Genomic DNA, 10,060 nt, shown 5'->3' on the forward strand with positions numbered 1-10,060 from the left:
AGTTCTCTGCTGATGTACTGTTCCAGTCGTTTTCGGATAATCTTCAGTAGAATCTTGCTTGCATGTGAAATCAATGATATTGTTCTGTAGTTTCCGCACTCAGTTGGGTCACCCTTCTTTTTTTTAATAGATAATATTTTTATTGTGATTTGAAAGGAAGTTTACAAAGAAATTGGTTCTCTATCTATTCTTTTTCTACTCTCTGAAACGGCCTCCATCCCATAGCCTTCCTATTTTTATAACAATGGTCTTATACTGTGTTTGTCTTTTTGTAACTGCATTATTTAACTCAGCAGAATCTTCCCCAGACTCATCCATATTGTGTATTGTTTAATGAATTCATGATTTTTTCAGTGCTTTGTAATACCCCAAGGTGTGACTACCACAACTTCTCTATCTATTCTTTTGTTGATGGGTTCTTGGGCTGCTTCCATCTCTTTGCTACTGTGAGTAATATTGAAATAAACATGGGTGTATAAATATCTGTTTGTGTCATAGCTCTGTTTTCTATAGGGTATATTCCTAATGGTGGAATGTTGTTTTGTGTCACGGGTAATTTTTATGGAAGCAGATCAACAGGTTTTACTGAGCTGTTGGGTAAGGGGTCACAGGGAAAATCTTTCAGTTAGTAGCCCAAAGTTTAACCCACTGTACCACCAAGGCTCATTTAAGAACAGTTATAAGTACTATTTATTGTGAATGAAAGCCCACTGAGGCTAGGGATGCTCAGAACCAGAAAGAAATGGACCAAGGATCTGAGCACAACACCAACATTAGTAAAAATGGTTCTTGGTGAAGAATAATGGCTTGCTCCAGTGCGAGATGGATGTGCACCTGCTGTTCACTCTCCAGGGAGGAGGCACCCGGTCAGCAAAGTGAGCACAGCCTACTTGTGCCTACTTACTGTTGTTGTTGTTGTTATGTGCCATTGAGTCACCTGCGACTCATAGCGACCCTATGTACAACAGCCCTAAACTCTGCTCTGTCCTGTGCCAATCGCACTGTCTCTGACACTCCCATCCCAATTATCCCAGTCACTGAATCCATCCACCTCATAGAGGGCCTTCCTCTCCTGCGCCGTCCCTCCACCCTCCCAAGTATGACGTTCCTCTCCAAGGACCGGTCTCTCCTCACAACATGTCCAAAGTAAGTTAGACGGAGCCTCAGAATCCTTGCCTCCAAGGAGCCACCCGGTTTAACCCTCTCCAGGACAAATCTGTTTGTTTTCCTAGCAGTCCATGGTACTAGTCTGTAATAAATAAGGACTGCAAATATAAAAAAGAGGCTTTTGATTCTGTAGCAGGATGCAGTGGGATTAGCAATAGCAATAGATGCCTGTCATACCCAGAATCTTTGATGTGGTGAAAAAAAATGTGAAATCACTTTTGGTTAATAAGTAGGCACTCTAGTGTGCTAAAGACTAAGGTGCACCTGACCCATGCCATATAGTTTCAATTGCTTTGTGTGGATGTGGCAATTACATAATGAATAAGGATGACAAAAGAAGAATGGACGCCTTTGAGTTGTGGTGTTGGAGAAATGGACTGCCAAAAGAACACGCTTGTTTGGGTGGAAGTGTAACAAGGATCTCCCTGTAGAGGCAAGGATGGGAAATTTCCTATCACATGCTCTGGGCACGTTGTTAAGAAGGGACAGACCTTAGAAGAAGGCATCGTGCCGGGAGAGGTGGAGAGTCAGCCAAAGAGAGGAAGACCCTCAACAAGACTGGCTGACATAGTGACTGTTAACAATGTGCTTGAGCATGGCAGAGGTGGTGAGGATAGGGCAGGAGAGGGCAAAGTTCAGCTCTGGTGTTCATAAGGTTGCTATGAGTCATAGTCTACTTGAAGGCACCTAACAATAACAACAATAGTAAATAAGCACAAGTAAGCCCAAGCTTACCTTGCTGACTGAGCTATATGACACTGTGCTTTCCCTATAATATTCTACAGGGAATACACTATCCGAGAGGGAGTATATGATAGATGGTTATAGTATTATAATCATCTCAGTCAGAGATGTACAGCTTTGCTCATCAGCATACTACACCATCCCTAGTACATACCTGCCTCCAGTAACTGTCACCAGAGTAGTGTAAGAGAGAATGGTTTGTTTACCAGTAGCATAAACCCTGAAGACGGCATGTCAAAATTGAAGCACTGTCACTCTAGAAAGTCCAGGTAGACCCTGGAAGATAGAGGAGGTGCAGGGTTTGGACCAGGTCCTTTGCTGTTTCTGGAACAAGCACTAGGAACCAAGAGCCACTTCTGCAATCTCTCCATGACTTAAACACCTTGAGCAAGCGAGACCTCCTGGAAATGTTAAATGCCTCTCTACATTAATGGCTTTTGTGTGGATGCAGTGGAAGGTGGGCCCTGAAGGTGCCTATCAGCTTCCTCCAGGGAGGTGCAGGTGGCTCTGAGCTTTGAGAGCAGTGAGATAAAAATGCAGAGTCTAGGCCAGAGGGCAGCTGACTTCTAGGTTAGAAGCAAAGCTGTGATGCAGAACTGATCACCCTTTGAACACCCCTGGAGGATGACGGCGGGAGGGAGCACTCCCCCAGCTGTGTACAGCCTCCAGCACTTGCTACTTTAAACATTTCGTATCTTATCCTTTTTATGTCTGATTGTTGGAATGACTGGTATTAAGAAAAATCATCTGATATTAGTATGGAGAAAAAAAATCCAGAAAGTCATTATTCATTTACCATGAGAAATTCAGTCATACCTTCAATACTTATGAAAGTATTAAATAATACTTAAATAAAGTAATTATTGAGTGCTCACATAAATCAGGAGTCACTGAGTGGTGCAAGTGGATTATACAAAAAAGGGTGGCAGTTTGTGTTCACACAGAAGTGCCTTGGAAGAAAGGCCTGGTAATCTGCCTCTCGGGGTGGGGAGGGGAATATCAGAGCTTTGAAAACTCTATGAGGCAGTTCTATCCTGCAACACGTGGGAATTCTACTCTGCAGCATATGTGTTGAGAGTTGGAGTTGATGGCAATTTGTCTGGGTTAGGGTTTACCTCCGTCAAACTGGTAGCCTTAAAGTTCTTTCTGGAGAGCAGCACAGTCTCCTCTGTCAAGCAGGAAACAAAATCCCCTTTAGTTATTTTAACATAGAGAATTTAGTACTGAGAATTGCTTACTAGGTCACCAAACAGCCAAAAAAGCAAAAGGAAAACGCTATATATGCATCAAGAGGGTAGAAACTGCAGGAAGCAGCTACCACTGCTGGGGGAACAAAGGGAGAAAGCTGGAATTATAATAATAACCAAAATGTTGGGCAGCTCAAACCTATTTGCAGGCACCTTGGAAGTAAGGGCTGATGATCTGGCATTTAACGGTCCTAGCTTGGAAAACCCTAATAGAGCAGGCCTACTTCACACAAATGGAGTCCTAATGAGTCAGAAGTGACTCCATGGCAACTAGCACCACCGCTATCCCAAATCACATGGGGCTGAAAGAGGTCTGAGGAAGGGATACTTGTTGGCTCATATCTCTGAGCTAAGACAGAGAGACACCCTTGAGTGCTGAGGACCCATATGGTTGAGGAGCAGATTGGTGCTGGTGTCTCTGGGTGCTGGTTCTGCGAGGGTCTGAAAAACAGCAAGCTGAATTTAGCTGCTGCTGCCACCAGAAGGAACTGCCACTGCCGGATGAGGAAGTATTGCTGCGGTGCCGCTTACAGGAGCAGGAAGCCAACAGGAAGCCCACAGGAAACCCACAGAAGCCCAAAGGAAGAAACAAGCCCCTTCTTCCTCCTGTGGCCTCATGTCTTCCTCCAGCATCTCCTAGAGGCCAAGGCTGATTGAGTGGAAGTGTGGTTTGCTAAGCCCCAACCCCAGCCTCACAAAGAAGGGTGGATTTGGAGCTGAGAAGCACTATCTTCATAACTGACACACATCCAAAGAAGGTTGAGGTGAGTGAGGGTTAGCTAGCCACTTAGTGCCCCCTACCACACCGGAAGATCTTACTAGAAGAAAAATCAAACTGAGTAGTAGGCCTAGTGAGAGTGGGCTCAGGCTGCATGGGACAGATCAAGCGTTAGATTCTGAGCCTGAGTTAGTCCTGTCTGCCTCACTGGTTAAATCCAATAGTAGTAAGTCAGAGAGTCCTCTCCCTTGCACAGTGGTGGTCCTCAGCCATAGCTGGTCCCTCTGCGATCACTATTCATAGCTGCCTGCAAAGCAGATCTGTTTTAGCACAGTCTTTATCTTTGACAGCAACAGAAATTTACTCTCTCACAGTTCTGGAGACTAGAAGCCACCCTCAAGGTGTCAGCGCTCACTCTGAACGCTCTAGGGATGAATTCTTCCTGGCTTCCTCCAGCTTCTCGTGTTTTCCATCAATCCTTGGCATTTCTTGGTAACACTCCAATTTCTGCCTCCATCTCCCTGTGACCTTCTTCCCAATGTGTCTCTGCATTTACAATTTTTTTAAATTTTATTTTATACTGGTTTGCATACACAATTCCACAATTATTTTTATAAAGACCCCAGTCATATATGATTTAGGGTGTTCCTTAATCCAGTATGACCTCATTTCAAGTAATTACATCTCTAAAGACCTTTTTTCTAAGAAGACCACATTTTAAGGTGCCAGGTGGTCACACCAGCACATTCCTTAAGCATTTTCTCCCCTAAGTGACCAGGATAGTGGATTATGTTCACAATTTCATAATGACAATATCTTCTTGCTTCTCATTTCTAAACAAGTCCCTTTCCCCCTGAATTTGGTCTATCTGCTCACCACCAAAACAACCTCCATTGCTGTCAGGTCAATTCAGATTCAAAGTGACCCTGTAGGATTTCCAAGACTGTAAATTCTACTGGAACCGGACAGCTCTATCTTTCTGGTTGGTTCTAACGGAGAGCCTTTCAGTTAATAGCTGAGGTTTTATCCACTGTCAGCCCATAACCTTTGCTCTTTTTCTACTTATGGTTAATATCATTTTTCTCTTAACACTCAGAGAAGTTAAAGAACTTTCCCAAAGTTGGGCAGCTGGGATTTCATTTCATGACTGACTGGGAGGTTTGTACTCCTGCTGTCAACCTCTTTGTTTCTTCGTCATGGGGAGGAAGCTATTGGGTAAAGTAAAAGACACTGGGGGAGGGGGGGATGGGGAGAAGGGTACAACAATGAATGAATGGAATTCCAAAATCTCTGTAGATGTTCATTGAAATGAAAAATAAATAAATTTAAAAAAAAAACCAAAGGGAAGCATCATAAATAAAGCCACTCGGATGCTTGTTGGATGTTAAATTGTTAGGTGCTCATCCAATCCTTGAGCCCATGGTTGCCGTCACTGTGTCAATCCATCTTATTGGGGGTCTTCCTGTCTTTCTCTGACCCTCTACCTTTCCCAGCATGATGTCTTTTCCCAAGGACTGGCCCCTCCCGACAAAATCCCCAAAGTATGTGAGATATACTTTTACCATACTTGGTTGCACTTATTCCAAGTTGGTTTTGTTTGTTCTTTTGGCAATCCATGTGCTATTCAGTACTCTTCTCCACAATTCAAAGGTATGAGGGATCTTATTGCTAATCACAAATGGATCTTGACTGAAAACAGATGAGTAGGCTGATGTTTATTGTTGTTATGTGCATTTCAGTTGGAACTGACCCGTAGCTGATTCTCCAGTGGGTTTTCAGAGACAGTAAATTGCATGAGAAGAGATTGCCTATCCTTCTCCCGTGGAGTGACTGGAGGATTCGGACCATGTGCTTTTGGGACTGCAGCAAAGTTTCTTACTACTAGGCCACCAGAGCTCCTAGAAAGATGTTTACTTGTGTTTTAATGAGTATGCAAAGGCATTTAACTATGTAGATCATAACAAATTATGGGTAACTCTTTGAAGAATAGGAATTCCAGAACACTTAATGGTGGTCATGTGAATCCTATACCCAGACCAAGAAGCAGTTGTCAGAACAGTCAGGATTGTAACCTTTGTCCATACCTGTTCAATCTGTGTGCTGAGCAAGTCATTCAAGAAGCTGGACTATATGAAAGAGAATGTGGCATCTGGATCAGAAGAAGACTCATCAAGAACTTGCATTATGCAGGTGGCACTCCTTTGCTTGCAGAAAGTAAAGAAGACTTGAAGTCCTTACTGAAAAAGATTAAAGACTACAGTATATGGGGTACATCTCAACATCAAGGAAACAAAAATCCTCACCATGAGGCTAATAATAGGCAACATCATGATAGACAGAGAAAAGATCGAAATTGTCAATTATTTCATCTTGCTTGGATCCACAATCAACACTTCTGGGAGCAGTAGTCAAGAAATTAAAAGATGTGTTTCATTGGGAAAATCTGCTGTCAGGGACTTCTCCAAAATGCTAAAGAGCAGTGATGTCAATTTAAAGACTAAAGTGTGCCTGATCCAAGCCATAGTCTTTTCCGTTTCTTCCAATGCATCTGAAAGTTGGACAATAAAGAAATAAAGATGGCAGAAGAAGAATTCAAATCTTTGAATTGTATTGGGAAAGATTATTGAATAACCCATCGACTTATTTGTCAATAGAATAAATAAGCCTTTCTTAGAAAAAGGGCATCCAACAGGGTAAAAAGGGAAGCCACAGACTGGGGAAAAGGGTTTGGGAATGACATGTCAGATAAGGGACATATATCTAGAATTTATAAAATACTTGAGCACCACAACAAGATAAAGGTGAATAATCCAATTGAAAAATGGGCACAGGATATGAACAGACACTTCACCAAAGAAGACATTCAGATGGCCAACAAGCACATGAAGAAATGTTCAAAATCCCTAGCTCTAAGAGAGATGCAAATCAAACCAGAATAGCAAAATTTAACAGAACAGCAAGCAACAAATGCTGGCTAGGTTGCAGAGAAACTGGAACCCTTATTCACTGTTGGTAGGAGTGTAAGATGGTGCAGCCACTGTGGAAGGCAGTGTGGGGCTTTCTAAAAAAGTTGCAAATAGAGGTACCATTTGACCTGGCAATTCCACTACTGGGAGTATACCCTAAAGAGACCATAAGCGACATCCAAGCAGACACATGCACACCCATGTTTATCACAGCTTTGTTCACAATAGCAAGGAGTTGGAAGCAACCTAAGTGCCCATCAACAAACGAATGGATAGAGAAGCTGTGGTATATTCACACAATGGAATACTATGCAGCACTGAAAAACAAGGAACTTATGCAATATTACACAAAATGGGTGACCCTGGAGGACATTATGCTGAGTGAAATATCTCAGTCACAAAAAGACAAACACTGCATAGTGCCAGTGCTGTAGAATGGGACTGACATCAGGGTTAGGGTAAGAATGAGAAAAACTGGATGAATTATGTATACTGCATTGAAGCCGATGAGGGAGAGAACAGTTTAAAAGCAATATATTTTAGGGCATTATGATTATCATAAGAGTTCGGAATGAGGGTTGCAGAGTGGAGTATACTTGCGGGGGGGCGGGTTGTATACCAATGAAGGAGTTTTTCTTTTGCTTTTAAAAAAGAGCAAACTGGGGGTGGGGGTGGGGTGGGCGGGTAGAACAGTGCAACAATGAATGGATGGAAAGCCAAAATCTCTATAAATGTTCATTGAAATTAATAAAAAAGAAAAAAAAAGGAAAAAGGGTATCCATTGTGCTCCATAGGGACAAGGATGATGAAATTTCATCTTACATACTTTGGGCATGTTGTCAGGAGGGGCCAGTCCTTGGAGAGGGACATCATGCTGGGGAAAGGTGGAGGGTGTGAGAAAGAGAGGAAGAGGCCCTCACAAGGTGGATTGACACAGTGTCTGTAACAATGGACTCAAGCATATCAGAGATGGTGAGAATGGCGCAGGGTGGGCCATGCTATTCATAGAGTTGCTGTTAGTTTGGATTCAATGGTACTTAATAGAATCACACAATGTGTACTGTGTGTCTGGCTTTTCAATATGATATTTTTTATAGGCATTCATGTAATTAATTGCGAGTAGCAATCCTTTTTTACCTCCTTCTGAGTGTTAAGGAATTGTGTTGGGGGGAAAGAAAAATGGTTAAAATGCTTAACCATTAACCAAAAGGTTAATGGTTCAAACTTACCAGCTACCTTGTGGGAGAAAAAGACCTAGTCTGCTTCCATAGAGATTTCAGCCTGGGGATAGGGAACTGTGTGGACAGGTTTGCTCTGTCATGTTGGATCACTGTGAGTGAAAATTGACTTGACAGTGTGTGTGTGGGGGGGGGGCGGTGAGAGAGAGAGAATGTACAGGTATACACACAGAGCATTCTATTGTATGTATCCAATATAGTTTGTCCATTCTCTAACTGATACATTTTATATTTATGTATAACTCAAAATAGCAGTCCATTCCTACTCATGGAAGCCACATATGTTTCAGAGTAAACCGGCTTCATTAAGCTTTCTTTCTTTTTAAAAAACATTTTATTGTGTTGTAGATGACAGTTTATATAGGAAGTTTCCTATTCAACACTTAATTCACAAATTGTTCCGTGACATGCTTTCTACCCCCGCAGAATATGAGTACTCTCCCCACTTCCATCTCTTCAACTTCCCTGCCCCACCCCCTACACTTGCCTTTGGACAAATGTTGTTCCTTTAGTCTGGCATACAGGCATGCTTCAGTTTATGGACTTCACTTTATTATGCTTTGCAGATACTGCTTTTTGTCCTCCCCTCCACAAATTGAAGGTTTGTGGCAACCCTGTGTTATGTCTAATGGTGCCATTTTCCCAACAGCAGGTGCTCACTTTGGGCCTCTGTGTCAAATTTTGGAGATTCTCTAAATATGTCAAACTTTTCCACAATTCTTTTCACACTTATTAGACCGCAGTAGAGTGTAAACATAACTTTTCTATGCACAGGGAAACAATAATATTTGTGTAGTTCGTCTTATTTTATTATTCACTTTATTTTGGCAGTCTGGAAGGGAACCCTCAACATCTCCAAAGGATGCCTGTAGCTGATTGTCCTAAAGAGGACACTCTTCACACGTGTTAGTATTTAATTTTTTTTTACAAGATCAAACCCCACATTTATTGTTCTGTGAGCTCCCCACCACACCCTGACGCGGCCTCACCAAGGTCAACTGCCATCAGAGCCGCTTTAAGAGCGTGTTTTCCACTGTCTTAATGAGGACAGGCTCACAGGCCACTCCTCAAACGGAAGCAATGATACCGTCATTTCAGAAGCTGCTGATGTAGAGAGCGTATCCGCGTAAGTGGAGGCTTGGTCTTTAATTCAAGACAAACCATGAACAATTGATGGATTTCTGAGAAAGTCAGGTAGAGAGCACTAGGTCGCATCCCGTTCCATTCCTACATGATGGGGTGAGGAGTGAGGAAGGAGGAGGAAAGGGGCCAGGATACTAACAGGCAAGTTTGGGGGTGTTCAGGCTCCACTTCCTTTCTGCTGGTGTTTTTTCTGGCAGCTGCAGCAGCTTGATGGGGGGAGGAAGGGACCATCAGTCAATCACCTCTTTTTGAAGCCATATTTCTTGCGTTCATAGAAGAGATCAGTCTTAGAACTCCCCAAATTGACAATCTTTGGGCAACCATCTCGATCTTTCTCCTGGATGGTGCATTCCTTACAATAATAGGCATCAGAGACTCCAGGGCCTCCGCAAATCACACAGCGCCCCTGGTAAGAGCCGTAATTACATTTATCACATATGCGCACCAGGGTGCAGGGGCGCACATAGGAGTCACAGATCACACATTTGCCATCACATTTTCCACACAATCTCCCGATGGCCACACCAGCCTGCTTGCGGCAAAAAATCAGATCCGGATGGTGTTTAGCCATCACTTCGACTCAAAACCAGTATTTAATTTTTAGGCCTCTCTATTTTTTTACTAAAAGGTGATCTTTGAGAGTGACTTCAAATTCAGATTAAATGGGTGTTTTATGATGGAATACTATGCAGCACGCAGGAACAATGACTTTATAAATCACTAACTTTGAAGGGACTGGAGAGCATGATGCTAAGGGAACTAACTCAGTCCCATAAGGACAAGTACTGTGTAAGACCATTAGTGTAGAAATGGATAACTAGTGAAATGCATAAGAGG

The 10,060-nt window shown here is 42.7% G+C and overlaps 1 pseudogene; it reads right to left on the bottom strand.

The window, feature by feature from the left end:
* Window positions 1-9,461: 9,461 nt before the first annotated feature.
* Window positions 9,462-9,794, bottom strand: LOC102862362 (annotated as a pseudogene).
* Window positions 9,795-10,060: the final 266 nt, after the last annotated feature.

Source organism: Elephantulus edwardii, unplaced genomic scaffold (assembly GCF_000299155.1).
Source record: "Elephantulus edwardii isolate Elephantulus edwardi_28Jun2011 unplaced genomic scaffold, EleEdw1.0 scaffold00210, whole genome shotgun sequence".
Lineage (NCBI taxonomy): Eukaryota > Metazoa > Chordata > Mammalia > Macroscelidea > Macroscelididae > Elephantulus > Elephantulus edwardii.